This window comes from Diadema antillarum, unplaced genomic scaffold (genome assembly GCF_040938485.1).
Source record: "Diadema antillarum isolate AM-2024a unplaced genomic scaffold, OU_Dant_1.0 seq00000663_RagTag, whole genome shotgun sequence".
NCBI classification, from domain to species: domain Eukaryota; kingdom Metazoa; phylum Echinodermata; class Echinoidea; order Diadematoida; family Diadematidae; genus Diadema; species Diadema antillarum.
This window is the reverse complement of record NW_027271575.1, coordinates 1,510,841-1,516,840: the sequence shown is the minus strand read 5'-3', so window position 1 is coordinate 1,516,840 and position 6,000 is coordinate 1,510,841.

Genomic DNA, 6,000 nt, shown 5'->3' with positions numbered 1-6,000 from the left:
ACATTGTACCTGTTGAGGGATTAGTGTGGACAACTTTAGGCAGGAGGCTGTGACTGATTAGGTATTCATATTTCATGCATACCACTCTTTCATGATGTTCCTGACGAGCAAGAAAACTTCTGTTAAAGGAGACCTCCAGATAGTTTTCAGACTTTTACATGAACATTTTAAGAACAACAATAAATTAGTTATAACACTGAGTACAGATTTTCAGAATTAATAGTGATTGGGTTGAGGAATAAAATTGTTTTCAAAATTTATGACAAATTGCAACGAACAAGGATGATGACATGGCAGCCTCACCATAAGAATGTATGCATTGGGACTCAAGGAAGCAGAACAAAAGAAGAAGGCATGCATAGATTCTACATCAATTGTTCAGTGTAATTTGTTTAAGATTTTTTAGAGTATTGGTTTCTCTAAAGACCACAATAGATTTCACAAATCTATACATGGAGCTGTTGATGTTTACAAGATGTGAAAGTATAAAAATCATGTGGGATGCCCCTTTAATTAGGCTTGCCCAACATAGCCCTACACTATTGCCATGCCATGGACATAGAAGGGCCTATCTCACTGGAGAAGACAACCCCATGACTGCCACAATTGATTACTTGTGACGACTCCTGTGACTTCAAAGACAAAAAATGGGTTAAATTCAAATTCATGAAATTTTTGTGTGGGATCGTTTTAATAAAAACTTGATGCAAGAACTTCATGAATTTGAATAAATATATATTACCTGCTGAATAAGGATTCAAACCAGCAGTGGCCGTCAGTCGATTCTTGGTAGTCTAGTGGATAAGACTCCTGTGATCAGGAAGGCATTGGTTACGTACATCTAGGCCGAGTGTGTATGCCTGTGATTTTTTATCATGGCTACTAATAAAAACACTGATTTATTCAGAGCATTTCTACTTCAATGTCGGGCAATTTGTCAATCCAGTAGCAATGAAAAATGGCTTGCACTGTCACAAAGATTCCAGAAGAAGACAGCCAAGACGTCTCAAACAAGGAGACAAATTTGTTGTGGGGAATTTTTCAAGACTTATTAAGACAGAGACTCCAACCCCAAGCACCTTCTGATCGGGAGATTCTCCCGCCTGAGACCCCTAGCAAACGGGAGACTCCAATTTGATGTGCACGAAGCGCGAAGTTCTTTGCGGTCGGAGTCCAGCTCTAGGGCTCTAGATGCTCTCTCGTGTTATCTAAGGCTTATTTTTCAACTTACAATGATATTAAGCTAGAAATCATTTCAAGCGGGAGACACAGAGCCAGGGCGGGAGAAATTAGATCTCAAGCGGGAGAACGGGAGATTTTGCAAAAATGGGTTTTCGGCGGGAGATCTCCCGTCGAAAACGGGAGAGTTGGAGTCTCTGTTAAGAGTTTTGGAGACATGTCTGTGACGTCTCCACATCACAGTCAGCAGTGTGGCCACAACTGACATCTCAAAGATTAATTGGAGACTGGAAAAAGTCTCCAGAAAAGTTGCTAGATTTTCTTGCAATTCCCCCAGAGATCTGGGTCATAGACAGTAAATGACCGCAAGAAAGTATGAACCAAATTGTTTTATGGAATAACAGGGAATATTGCTCTTGTTACGGACAAAGTAGATCAGCTGGCACATGCAACATGTGTTCAGACATGTCTGAGCAAACAAAGTGTTAAGTACATGTGGTACTATTTATTTAAACTGTTGTGTGGTGTACATCAATCCAAAGTACATGACATGAACTTTTGGTAGGCTAGCGCAAGATACATTCCTACACAGCGTCCCCATCTTGATCACATAATTTATGAACTACAGTGTTCCCTACTCTTCCTTCATCACTGAGAGATCATATTGCACCAAATTTCCCTCTCTACCTGTTGAGTAGCAGTCTGTTCCAATATAAAGGTGCAGTGCCACACTCTGAACGATTCGGCTTTGAGTGTATTAACCCATTGAGGACAGGCAGATTTTGCTACAAAATGCATTTCGAATAGACCCCAACCCGAGTATACTCAGGACTCGTCCTCAATGGGTTAAAAGTAGAGTACATGTATATCAGGCAAATGTAATGCATGAAGTTTTATCAAAATTGTACCAAAACATGAGAGGGTTTTGACATTTTTAAAGTTTTAAATGTTTTCATGAGGCAGTGATTTTTGAAGCAACACTCAAAAGTAATATGGGGGAGATGGTGATTCCATTAAACCTGTTAAACAGGGATCTCTAGATCTCTTCTAAATCTCTATTTTAAATACTAAATTTCCTCTTCTTTTTTTTTTTGGTTGGCTATTTTTTATGTGAAATCAATAGCAACAAAAAAAAAATTGTATCCTTCATGTCAAATTGTGGTATAGTCTTGCAGTACCCTAGCATCAGTGACTTATCAAAGAGAAAGAGGTTGTGGTTTGCTATCAAAGTTAATAGTGACAAGAAACATTCTTTGATCAAATTTGTTGTGTTCAAACCATTGGAACAGTTGTTGGGTGATGACACCATAGCCTCTGCTACTTTGAGTTTGAGTATGCAGTTGATGTCATTAGCTTTAAAATCCCATAAATTGCTTATTCTTTCACAATTTTGTACAATTTTTGAAATTGTATTGAATTCTTTTCACATTTTCTTATATGATCCTAAGTATAAGATGTCGCAATATTTCTTTTTAATTATCCAGAAATGATAGATCAAACTTTCAAAATTCAGAATTTTTAAAGGAATTGTCCGATTGTCCTTAAACTTTACTGATGTGTTTTATCTTGTCTGCATTCATTCAATCGACATACTGTACTGTACATGTTTAGGTTTCATTTTCCCTTCAAGGGGATTTCTATAAAGTTGCAACAAATAGTTTACATACAAGTGAGACTACGGCACCTACTGCGTAGGTGGACCCAAATATCAGCGCTTGTATTATAAAGAGATTCGCTCTATAGATCGCTCACTGCTGTGTGTCGTGGCCTATGGTGAAAGAGAACATGCCGACTTGTACATTGAGCTCATCTTGGCAGAAACAAAAGGGTGGGGAACAATTTTAGGTGGTGCACATGTAGTTGCTGTTTATAGCTTGATTTTAATAAAGAAAAGGCACAGTGCAAAGTGCATGTTCCCTATTCTGTAAATTATGTATAATGATAGATCTCATAGCAATGTGGGATTTCATATCTTACCATATCTTGTAACTTTTTATGAGGATATGTGCAATTTCCGTGTGCGGTGTTACATGAAAGTGAAACTACTGTACATTACTGGAGAGCACTCAGCAATCATTGTATAGTCACATACATGACTTTCAAGTCATAGAACACATTCACTATGAAAGCTTTTTATCATCGTGAGCAAGCACAAGCATGTAGAACATGTGCATGAGGTACACTGTATAAGTATAAGTACTAGTTACCCTATTCACTGAGCTCTTTCAGATTTAATATTAAACTTGAATGACACAAAAACAAGGTCTGTATGGCTGAAACCCTCTGAGTGTTCAAACTTCTGTACATGCGCAGAGACTCCAACTCTCTCGCTTTCAACGGGAGATCTCCCGCCGAAAGCCCATTTTTGCACAATCTCCCATTCTCCCGCTTGAAATTTAATTTCTCTCGCCCTGGCTCTGTGTCTCCCGCTTGAAATGATTTCTTACTCCGTGTCATTGTATGTTGAAAAATGAGCCTGTGATAGCACGAGAGAGCAATTGGAACCCAAGGAACTTTGCGTTCATGATGTGCGCTTTCGCACACATCCAGTTGGAGTCTCCTCTGTTTGCTAGGGGTTTCAGGCTGGAGAATCTCCAGATCAGAAGGTGCTTGGGGTTGAAGTCTGTGCATGCGTGCAGGGCACATTGTAAGTACATGGTCATGTGTCATGTATACACTCAGTATTCCATCTGTTGCATTCCAACTTCCCTGTGCCCTTCTTTCTACATACTAGCTCCTGTGCAAATTGACTTGAAACCAACACTGTACTGTATCAGGACTTCAGTGGCCAAAGTCTGTATTGCTGATATCGAAGCAAGTTCTTTCTGCTGTCAATTAGTTAAAAGAAAATACTTGTGGTTGTTTTCTTTCATCTTGTGTAGTTCTTCTTTTCTTTTGTTCTTTGTTTGATAATAATATGGGAGGGACTTTAAGAACCTTCAAAGGTTCTCCCCATTGGCCACTCTTGTCGTGCAAATCAATTAAAATCCCACTTCTTACTGGTATTATAAAGAGGAAGTCAAACTGATAAAATCATTCCATTAGAAATCTGCATTATGAGGCATATTGTAGGCCTACAGGTACCTAATATCAAATAGAGAATACCAAGGTGCAATATACACATAAGTCATACACTGTACATATCATTTTCACAGGATACTTTGATACGTACAGCATACTGTAAAAGTGGAAATTTTCGCGGTGTTTAAATTTTCGCGCATTTCGCGAATTTCGCAAATCAGTAAAAGGAAGTTTTGAAACCTTCTGCTTGGACCAGTTTATATGAAACAGTTTTATGTTTTGGTGAAAAAGTACATACAAATTACAAGAGTGAATGATGTCATTCCCAGATGCCTTTCCCAATGGTTGTGTACTACAAAAAAGTCCAAGAGTACACAATAAAACAATATGTTATAGCCTGTTGAAGACCAGTTCGAGTATACTCGGGCTGGTGTATACATGGGAAATGTGTGTTATAGCAAAATCAGTCCGTCCTCAATATGATAAGATGTTTATGGTTGATCTAGTAATCAAGTGGCTGCAACTACCCCTTCTCATTAAAAGTCATCATGGAGAGAATTAGAATATTAATCATCACAATCCATCAGACCAAGTGCATAGATACAATTCTATGCCATGCATGATTGATTAAAATCCATGGTCATTGATTGTCAGTGTAAGAACAAATTACTACTGGCTACACGCTATGCACATTATTTTATGTGAATACATCGTACATACATTGTACATACATTTTGCTATGATAATATTGTCATTTGATACTATGCCTAGCCTAAGATAAATCTCACTGACTTTTCATAACAGGAAATCACACGCTATTTTCGGTCTTCCCCAGAAAATCCCACTGATTAATCTACCGTAGCGTTGCTGGATATATTTGTTTTAAGACAGTACGGTGCAGAAGTTTCCCATGCCAATTGTCTGTTCCTTGGCACCCACACAAAACATGAGAAACAATTCATGTATCAACTGGTGCATCCAGCCAGTTTTATTTTGTTCTTTTTTAACTGGTTAAAAAAAAAAATAAGTGGTGGCCCTTTTGCAAATTGAGTAGTCTACATATGTTGTACCCACCTGAGATAAGGACATTCTTGAAAATGTTGTACTGGAGGTACCAAGATGATGCAGTTGAATGGTCTATTTGTCTCCATGACAGACTTTATTCATTGATTTTAGTACCAGAACTGGCATAGATGTGTAAAGTTCAAGCTCTAAAACCATACTTGAAAGTTTACTCTTAAACATGTAGTGATAAATATAAACATATCCTTGCGTATTGATGAAGATTGGAGGGCTACATGTGGCATAGTATAATCTACTATTAAATTGATTCAAAATATTTGGGCTATGTGAAGAAAGAATTATGGATTGTTCTGTTTGCCAACTGTCATTTGATGTCAAATGCTATGGGCACATTTCTATTCTAGAGTTCCACCCCCCACCCCACGCAAAAACATAATTTTGCAAAAACACATCTTTTACAGAGATGCGTAGATTAGCATTTCAATGCAAAATATTCAAACTGTGAATTGCCTGTTCACACACTCCTACTGAATGCAGAAAGATAACATGCATTTTAAAGTTTGAAGAATTTAAAACTTTCAAAACAGTCTGATATAGAGAGTCAAAATTTAATGTGAACTCCAAAAGTTTTAGTTGATACCAGGGTCCTGTTTGATAAAACTTGTTTTATATATTGGGGATATAGGAAACAACTGCTACATTTCTATGACAAATTTGCTTACAGCCAATCAGATGCAAGGATTTTAATAGCTTATTAAACAACTATTGTAACTTGTT